An 11,068-nucleotide genomic window follows, 5' to 3' on the forward strand; every position below is an offset into this window, starting at 1 on the left:
TAGAAGGAATGGACATAGCAGATATATACAGGACATTTCATCCAAAGGCTGCAGAATATACATTCTTTTCAGCAGCACATGGAGCATTCTCTAAAATAGATCATATATTAGGACACAAAGCAAATTAAACAAATTCAGGAAAATTGAAATAATTCCTTGCATTCTATCTGACCACAATGGAATTAAACTACAAATCAGGAGCAAGAAAGGCTGTAGAGCATACACAAAATCATGGAAACTAAACAATACACTAATAAATGATGGATAGGTCAATGAAGAAATCAAGAAGGAAATCAAACAATTTATAGAGTCAAACGATAATGAGAACACAATATATCAAAATCTGTGGAACACAATGAAGTTCTAAGAGGTAAATTCATAGCCTTAAGTACCTATATTAACAAATTAGAAAGGGCACAATTAACGACCTAATGCTTCCCCTTACGGCCTTGGGAAAAGAAAACAAGGCAAACCAAAAATCAGTAGGCAGGAAGAAAAATAAAGATTAGGGCAGAAATTAATTATATGGAAACAAAAAAAACAAACAAAAAATCAACAATCCAAAGAATTAAGGAAACAAAGAGGTGGTTCTTTGAAAGGATAAATAAGACTGATAAACCCTTAGCAAATCTGACCAAAAGAAAGATAGAAGAGACACAAATTACTAGAATCAGTGATGAACAAGGTAACATCACAACAGATTCCAGAGAAATTCAAAAATCGTAGGGACATACTATAAAAGCATATACTCCACAAAGTATGAAAATCTGAAAGAAGTGGATGATTTCCTTGATTTATATGACCTACCTAAATTAAATCAAATTGAGATTAATCACTTAAATAGACCTATAACAAACATGGAGATCTGAACTGTTATCAATAATCTCCAAACTAGAAAAAGCCCAGGCCCAGATGGATTCACTGCTGAATTTTACCAGACCTCTAAGGAAGAGCTAACACAATTGCTTCAGCTTTTCCAGGAAATAGAAAAAGAAGGAATGCAACCAAACTCCTTCTATGAGGCCAGCATCACCCTGATACCAAAACCAAGGAAAGATAAAACAAAAAAAGAAATTTACAGGCCAGTCTCCCTCATGAACATAGATGCAAAATTTCTCAACAAAATATTGGCAAACAGAATACAGGAGCATATCAAACAGATCATTCACCCTGACCAAGTAGGCGTTATCCCAGAAATGCAGGGATGGTTCAATATACACAAATCTATAAATGTAATACATTATATAAATGGGTTGAAGGACAAAAATCACATGATCATCTCATTGAATGCAGAGAAAGCATTTGAAGAAATCCAACACCCCTTCATGATAAAAATCTTACAGAGGGGCTGGAGAGATGGCTTAGTGGTTAAGCACTTGCCTGTGAAGCCTAAGGAACCCGGTTCGAGGCTCAGTTCCACAGGTCAAACGTTAGCCAGAAGCACAAGGGGGCGCACGCGTCTGGAGTTCGTTTGCAGTGGCTGGAAGCCCTGGCACGCCCATTCACTCTCTCTCCCTCTATCTGTCTTTCTCTCTGTTGCTCTCAAATAAATAAATTAAAAATTAAAAAAAATCCTACAGAGACTTGGAATAGAAGGAATATATCTCAATATAATAAAAGCTATTTATGACAAGCCTAAAGCTAACATATTACTATATGGGGAAAAATTGAAAACTTTTCCACTAAAATCAGGAACAAGACAAGGGTGTCCACTGTCCCCACTTTTATTTAATATAGTTTTGGAAGTCTTAGCCATAGCAATAAGGCAAGAGACACACATAGAAGGGATACAAATTGGAAAGGAAGAGATCAACTTATCATTATTTACAGATGACATGATTCTATACATAAAGGACTCTAAAGACTCTACTAGCAAACTGTTAGAGCTGATCAAAACCCCCAGCCATGTAGCAGGATACAAAATAAATACACCGAAATCAGTAGCCTTCATATATGCTAACAAAAAAACACACAGAGGATGAAATCAGAGGATCACTCCCATTCACAATTGCATCAAAAAAGAATAATAATAATAGAGTACCGTGGAATAAACCTAACCAAGGGAGTAAAGAATCTCTACAATGAGAACTTTGAAACACTCAAGTGACAAATTGCAGAAGACACTAAAAAGTGGAGAAACATCCCTTGTTCCTGGATTGGAAGAATTAATGTTGTGAAAATGGCAATCTTACCAAAAGCAATCTGCACATTTAGTGCAATCCCTATCAAAATTCCAAAAGCATTCTTCATGGAAATAGAAAAACAATCCAAAAATTCATTTGGACTCAGAAAAAACATCGAATATCTAAAATAATACTGAGCAACAAAAATGAGGCTGGTGGTATCACCATACCTGATTTTATCCTATACTACCCAGCCATAGTAACAAAAACAGCGTGGTACTGGCACAAAAACAGACATGTAGATCAGTGGAACAGAATAGAGGACCCAGATGTAGCTGATATTTGATAAAAAAATGTCCAAAATACTCATTGGAGAAAAGACAGCCTCTTCAGCAAATGGTGTTGGGAAAACTGGATATATATCTGCAGAAGGATGAAAATAGATTCTTCTCTCTCGCCATGCACAAGAATTAAGTCCAAATGGATTAAGGAACTTAACATCAGACCTGAAACTCTGAAACTGCTAGTAGAAAAAGTAGAGGAAACCCTTCAACATATTGGTCTTGGCAAAGACTTTCTGAATACAACCCTAATTGCTTAGGCAATAAAACCAAAGATTAATCACTGGGACCTCATGAAATTACAAAGATTTTGCACCGCAAACGGCAGTGAAAAAAGCAAAGAGGCAACATACAGAATGGGAAAAAAATCTTTGCCAGCTATATAACTGATAGAGGATTAATATCTAGGATATACAAAGAACTCAAAAAGTTAAATAATAAGGAATCAAATAAACCAATCAAAAAATGGGCTATCGAGCTAAATAAAGCATTCTCTACGGCAAAATCCGAATGGCATATAAGCATCTAAAAAAATGTTCTATCAGGGAAATGCAGATTAAAACTACATTGAGATTCCATCTCACTACTGTCATATTGGCCACCATCATGAAAACAAATGATCATAAATGTTGGTGGGGATGTGAAAAAGAGGAACCCTTCTGCACTGTGGTGGGAATGCAATCTGGTCCAGCTATTGTGGAAATCACTGTGGAGGTTCCTAAAACAGCTAAAGATTGATCTACCATATGACCCAGCTATAGCACTCCTAGGCATATATCCGAAGGACTCATGCCATTTCCTTAGAAGTACAGGCTCAACCATGTTTATTGCTGCTCAGTTTATAATAGCTGGGAAATGGAACCAGCCTAGATGTCCCTGATGAGTGGATAAAGAAGATGTGGCACATTTATACAATGGAGTTCTACTCAGCCGTAAAGAAAAATGAAGTTATGAAATTTGCAGAAAAATGGATGGTCCTGGGAAGGATTATACTAAGTGAGGTAACCCAGGCCCAGAAAGCCAAGCGCCACATGTTCTCTCTCATATGTGGATCCTAGCTACAGATGATTGGGCTTCTGCGTGAGAATGAAAATGCTTAGTAGCAGAGGCCAATAAGTTAAAAAGGAAACATAAAGGGAAGAGAAAGGAAGGGAGGATGGTACTTATAGGTTGATATTGTATATATGTAAGTAGAATGATTATGATGGGTAGGTCATATGATGGAGAATGGAATTTCAAAGGGGAAATTGGGTTGAGGGTGGAGGGAGGGAATTACAATGGGATTTTTTTTATAATCATGGAAGATGCTAATGAAAATTAAAAATAAAAGGTTGCAGTTGAGTGCTCAAAGACTATTCAGAGATAAAGGGAGGGCATGAATAAGAGATAGAAGGATATTACCCTATGGAAGAAGCACAGGCCTTACATTAACCTGTTTTCCATATGCATTATGGTTACCAAAGTGTCTGGAATCCAGTGGGAAACTTGAGGAATGATTACTGCATATAATATTGTGCAAACTATTGAAGGTCCTTGTCCACTATGTAAGCAGAAGTGGCTGACAGTAAGAAATGGAAACTTTGAAAGTAAAGTTTTGTTACAATGATATTACATAATACATTTGCAGTTTAGTGAATTGCAGATCACAAAAAATGGGTATTTATGAGAAAACTCAAGTTAAATAAACTCTTTATGGTTATTATGTAAAAGTTTATAAAACATAAGAATTACGACAGCTATTTTTCCATATTTTTGGCTTTTAAGTCATTTTCTTTTATTTTTTATAATTTTTTTATTAATTAATCTTGTACTCAGTGAATAGTCAAGTTGGTACCATTGTTATGCTTTTCTATGTCCTACCCCTCCCCCCAGCTCCTCTGTGCTGAGGTATATAGGTCATGCATTGTGGAGTTAGCCCACAGTTATGGGTAGAAGAAAATGTCTGTGCATATCATGACCCAATGGTGGCTCTGACATTCTTTCTGCCTTCTCTTCCACAAAATTTCCCTGTGCCATGTTGGGTTCATTTTGGGTCTGCTTTAGTGATGGAGGGTTGGGGCCTCTGGGTCTCTGGATATCTGATTTTAGAGCAGGTGATTGTTCTCTGTGTCAATCTCCTTCACCCTTGTGCTGGTACCAAGTTCACCAAGAAAGCAGCACCCTTGCTTGTTTCACCCATTTTTCTTAGTTTCAGCTGAGACCCTACTGAGATATGATGGGTAGTTTGCTTCTTGGCATCTCCATCTTTCTGCAAAAGAGAAGAAGATTCTCCAACATACAGTAAAGTTAGCACCAGACAAATAGGATAGTCCTTATTTTTTTATAGAGAATTTAATAGGTGAAGGCCCTCTTGCAGCCCACAATTGGTGGTAGCTTGATAATGGAGAGTGGGCTCATGTTCGGATATGGTTCTGACTTGCTTTCCAGCTGCAGATATGAGTCACATTCCACTGAATGGATCAGATAGCCAAATCAAGAGCGGTTGGGGACTTCCAGTTAAGATGGTGGCATAGGTACCATGCCAAAGCAGCCTAGGGGGGGAAAAGCCAAAAAAAAAAAAAAAAAAAAACCTCAGCAAAATACACACTGTTACTAAAAAATGATGTGCATAGGAAATTGAAACCACAGCAGAGAAGTAGGAGAGATCCAGAGCATCCAGAGCCCACATAGGCCAGCAGAAGCAGCTCCGGCTGGTCCGCGGATCGCAACAACTGTGGCAGACCACAAGAAAGCTGCCAGTCTTGGCTTGAGCCACAGGAAAAGCCAGCTGCATGGAGTTCCCACTCACACCAGAGCTCTCTGCAAACTCAAGAAACGTGAAAGGAGAGTGGCAGTGAACAATGGAGAAGATCACAAGGTAGAAGAACACGTGGACCAGCTAGAGAACTAGAGCATCATTGACAGCTTCCCCTCCCCCACCGCCAGTATCCAGCTCCACAGAACAGAGCAGCGGTCCAGGGACCCCACCACTCCAACTTTAACCAACACCAGGATCCAAGCAGGAGCAGAGGTAACTGGGATTACACCATGGAAGGGTCTCACCTGGTCACAAGCTGACTTGGAACCTCAACAGATCAGAAATCTTAACCTCCTTAAGGGTGTGGGTGGGGCACCACACACCCTAAGGGACAGTTAGAGGATCAGGTTGTTATAATTCCTACTCGTGGATAAATACTCTGAGAGTCTTGAGAGCCACACCTAACGCCTTAAGCTCCAACACTGAAGTTATGTAATATCAGATTAACTGATAAATCTAAAAATGCCCAGCTAACTAGAAAATCCAATCAGATAATCCAGGATGCAAAAATATATATAACACAAGAAACACCAAAAATCAAGACAATATAAATCCACCAAAAGTTATTAATACAGCAGAAATGACCTCCACTGAGAATGAGTTAGAGGAAATGCCTGAGAAAGATTTCAAAAGAATGATTATAAATATGTTCAAATAAGTCAAAGAGGAAATCAAAGGAATCAAAGAAAACATAGGATACCAATTTAATGAAATAAAGAGGTCAATACTAGACATAAATACGGAAACAAAAATAACAAAGAAAGACCAGTCACAGTTACTAGCAATGAAGAACAGAGTTAATGAAATAAAAAACTCTGTAGAAAATCTCACCAGTAGAATGAATGAAGGAGAGGACAGAATATGTAAGCTAGAAGACCAGGTGGCAGATCTAATACAGTCCAAGAAAGAGAAAGACAAACTAATAGAAAAGCATCAGTGGGAATTTCAAGATATTCAGAACACTATGAAAAGATCAAATATAAGAATTCAGGGCATAGTAGAAGGTGAAGAATTCCACTCCAAAGGCATAGTAGTCTTCAACAAAATCATAGAAGAAAATCTCCCCCAAATTGGGAAAGAGGTGCCAATGCAGATACAGGAAGCCTTTAGAACCCCAGCCAGACAAAACATGGTAAGAACCTCTCCTTGCCATATTACAATCAAACTACCAAACACACAAACCAAAGAAAAAATTTGGAAAGCAGTCAGAGAGAAAAATCAACTTACCTACAAAGGCAAACCTATCAGGATTGCAGCAGATTACTCAACACAAACTTTAAATGTTATTTTAATTAATTAATTTTTTTGACAGAGAAACAGGGGGAGAGAGAGAGAGACAGACAGGGAGAATGGGCATGCCAGGGCTTCCAGCCACTGCAAACAAACTCGAGATGTGTGTGCCCCCTTGGCTAATGTGGGTCCTGGGGAATCTAACTTCAGTCCTTAGGCTTTGCAGGCAAACACCTTAACTGCTAAGCCATCCCTCCAGCCCTTAACACAAACTTTAAAAGCCAGAAGAGCATGAGGTGATGTATTCCAAGTCCTGAAAGATAACACCTGTCAACCAAGGTTACTTTATTCTGCAAAACTATCCATTCAAATAGACGGAGAAATAAGGACATTTCATGACAAAAGCAGGCTAAAGGAGTATTTGAAGACAAAACCAGCTCTACAGAAAATGCTTGAAAGAATCCTCCATGCTGAAGAAAAAGAAAACTACACATTTAAGGAACCGGGAAAAAACAAACAGTACTCAAATACTAGTTAACACAAGAGAGCAAAGGTAAAACTGGAAGACCTACAAAAAATGGCAAAAATAAATACACACCTTTCACTATTATCTCTTAATATCAATGGCCTCAATGCCCCAAACAAAGGGCATAGGTTCACAGACTGGGTTAAAAAGCAGGATCCTTTAATTTGCTGCCTCCAAGAAACCCACCTTTCTACAAAGCATGGACACTATCTTAGGATGAAAGGTTGGAAAACGGTGTTTCAAGCAAATGGACCTAGAAAACAACCAGGAGTTGCTATCTTTGATTTAATTTAGGTAGGTCATATAAATCAAGGAAATCATCCATTTCTTTCAGATTTGTATAATTTGTGGAGTATATGCTTTTATAGTATGTCCCTATGATTTTTTGAATTTCTCTGGAATCTGTTGTGATGTTACCTTGTTCATCACTGATTCTAGTAATTTGTGTCTCTTCTATCTTTCTTTTGGTCAGATTTGCTAAGGGTTTATCAATCTTGTTTATCCTTTCAAAGAACCAACTCTGTTATTAATTCTTTGGATTTTTTTTTCCATTTCATTAATTTCTTCCCTAATCTTTATTTTTCTTCCTGCCTACTGATTTTTGGTTTGCCTTTTTCTTCTTTTTCCAAGGCTTTAAGGGGAAGCATTAGGTCGTTAACTTGTGCCTTTTCTAATTTCTTAATATAGGCACTTAAGGCTATGAATTTACCTCATAGAACTGCCTTCATTGTGTTCAAGAGATTTTGATATATAGTGTTCTCATTGTCATTTGACTCTATAAATTGTTTGATTTCCTTCTTGGTTTTTTCATTGACCTATCCATCATTTATTAGTGTATTGTTTAGTTTCCATGATTTTGTGTATGCTCTACAGCCTTTTTTGCTCCTGATTTGTAGTTTAATTCCATTGTGGTCAGATAGAATGCACGGAATTATTTCAATTTTCCTGAATTTGTTTAATTTGCTTTGTGTCCTAATATATGATCTATTTTAGAGAATGTTCCATGTGCTGCTGAAAAGAATGTATATTCTGCAGCCTTTGGATGAAATGTCCTGTATATATCTGCTGTGTCCATTCCCTCTATGACCTCATTTAGTCCAGATGCCTCTCTGTTTATTTTTTCCTGGGATGACGTGTCAATTGATGAGAGTGGGGTGTTAAAGTCACCCTGTACCACTGTGTTTGTTGTTATCTGTGACATCAGTTCTAGTACCGTTTGCTTGATGAATTTTGGAGCCCCCATGTTAGGTGTATATATGTTTAGGATTGTAATGTCCTCCTGTTGGACTTTGCCCTTAATCAATATAAAGTGACCTTCCTTATCTTTTTCGACTAACATTGGACTAAAGTCTAACTTTTTAGATATTAGGATAGCAATCCCTGGTTGTTTCCTAGGCCCATTTGCTTGAAACACCGTCTTCCAACCTTTCACCCTAAGATAATGTCTATCCTCTGTAGAATGGTGAGTTTCTTGGGGACAAAAAATTGTAGGATCCTGCTTTTTAACCCAGTATGATAACCTATGCCTTTTCGTTGGGGCATTGAGGCCATTGATATTAAGAGATATTATTGACGGGTGTGTACTTATGTTTACCCTTTTTTTTTTTTTTTGTAGTTCCAGTTCTACCTGTGCTGTCTTGTGTTAACTAGTATTTGAGTATTGCTTGTTTTTTCTAGGTTCCTTATATGTGTGCTTTTCCTTTTCTTCAGCATGTAGGATTCTATCAAGTATTTTCTGCAGAACTGGTTTTGTCTTCAAATACTCCTTTAACCTGCTTTTATCATGGAATGTCCTTATTTCTCTGTATATTTGAATGGATAGCTTTGCAGGATAAAGTAACCTTGGTTGACAGTTTTTATCTTTCAGACCTTGGAATAACTCACTCCAAGCCCGTCTGGCTTTTCAAATTTTTGTTGAATAATCTGCTGTAATCCTGATGGGCTTGCTTTTGTAGGTAACTTGATTTTTCTCTCTAACTGCTTTCAATATTTTTTCTTTGGTTTGTGTGTTTGGAAGTTTGAGTATAATGTGGCGAGGAGAGTTTCTTTCTGGGTTTTGTCTGGCTGGGGTTCTAAAGGCTTCCTGTATCTGTATTGGCACCTCTTTCCCAATTTGGAGAAAATTTTCCTGTATGATTTTGTTGAAGATGCCTACTATGCCTCTGGAGTGGAGTTCTTCTCCTTCTACTATGCCCTGAATTCTTATATTGGATCTTTTCATAGTGTCCCGAATATCTTGAAATTCCCACTCATACTTTTCTATAAGTTTGTCTTTCTCTTTGTTGGACTGCATTAGGTCTGCCACCTGATCTTCTAGCTTAGATATTCTGTCCTCTCCCTCATCCATCCTACTGGTGAGATTTTCTACAGAGTTTTTTATTTCATTAACTGTGTTCTTCATTGCTAGTAATTCTGACTGGTTTTTCTTTATTATTTCTATTTCTCTATTTATGTCTTGTATTGCCTTCTTTATTTCATTAAATTGGTGTCCTGCCTCTTCTTTGATTCCTTTGGTTTCCTCTTTGATTTCCTCTTTGATTTCTTCTTTGATTGTTTTAATGTGTTCTTTGACCTCTTTGAACATATTTATAATTATTCTTTTGAACTCTTTCTCAGGCATTTCCTCTAACTCTTTCTCACTGGAGGACATTTCTGATGCATTAATACTTTTAGGTGGATTTATATCGTCTTGCTTTTTAGTGTTTCTTGTGTTATACTGTATATATTTTTGCATCTTGGATTAAGTTAATGCTTGGATTTTCTAGCTAGCTGTGTATTCTTAGCTGTATCAATTGATTTGATGTAATATATTTTCAGGGTAGGACCTTAAGGTATTAGGTGTGGCTCTTAAGACTCTCAGAGTATCTACAAAGATGTTCTTAGGGGTTGAGTTTCCCTGCTATAGGAGTATTCAAGCAGGCTGAGTGGAATAAAATACTGGTAGATTCTAAAATTTAACTAAACACTGTACACATTCCATCAAAAACAGCCCCGAGTATGTATGCAAGAGTAGTTATTATAATGACCAGATCCTCTATCAACAAAGAGGTTTAGATTTCTGGTCTGTTGAGTTATCCAAGTCAGCTTGTGACCAAGTGAGACCCTTCCCTGGTGCAATCCCAGTTACCTTGGGTGATTGTGGTCTCAGTCAAGTTGCTGCCTGGGTCGTCGGGCTGCTGTTCTGATTTCTGGAGCTGGGCACTTGCTTTTCCTACGGGGCAAACTGAGCCGCTGCTGCCGCCTCTGCAGCTGTTGTAGCTGCCACCCCCGGAGCCACCACCGCTGCTGAAGCTGCCGTTGCCGTGTCCACCGCTGCTGCTCCCCCCGAAGCCGCTGCTGCGGGATCTCCCGCCGCTGCCGCTCCTGGGTCCGCTGCTGCTGGGGCCACTGGTACCGGTGCTGGAGCCGCTGAAGTTGCTGACGAATTCTGCTCCTGCTTGGGTCCCGCCGTCAGCCCAAGTTGGCGTGGCCGGTCCCGGGCCGCTGCTGTGTTCGCTGGAGCTCGGTTCAGGCGGCGGGGGAGGGGAGGGAGCCGCGGCTGCTCTGGTTGTATCGCTGTTCCACGTGTGCTTTTACCTCGCAGTCTGCTCCTCCCTCCGTTGCTCGCTGCCGCTCTCCCCTCACGTTTCCCGAGTTGCGGAGAGCGCGGTGTGAGGGGAAAATCCCTCACCTGGCTTGTCCTGCGGCTCGAGCTGAGAGTCTGGTGGTTTTCTGCCGCTCCGCGGCTGCGGCGGGTGGCCGAGCTGCCCCGGAGCCGCTGTTCCTGCCTGTGCAGGCTCTGGATGCTCTGGAACTCTTCTACTTCTCCGCTGCCGCCTCAATTTCCTATACACCTCACTTTTTAGTAAAAGTGTGTATTTTGCTGAGTTTTTTTTGGTCTTTTTTTCCCCCCTAGGCTGCTTTGGCGTGATACCTACGCCGCCATCTTAACTGGAAGTCAAGAGTTGGTTTTTTGAAAGGATAAACAAGATTGATAAACCCTTAGCAAATCTGACCAAAAGAAAGAGAGAAGAGACACGAATTAATAAAATCAGAGATGAAAAAGGTAACA

Source organism: Jaculus jaculus, unplaced genomic scaffold (assembly GCF_020740685.1).
Source record: "Jaculus jaculus isolate mJacJac1 unplaced genomic scaffold, mJacJac1.mat.Y.cur u25, whole genome shotgun sequence".
Taxonomy (NCBI): Eukaryota; Metazoa; Chordata; class Mammalia; order Rodentia; family Dipodidae; genus Jaculus; species Jaculus jaculus.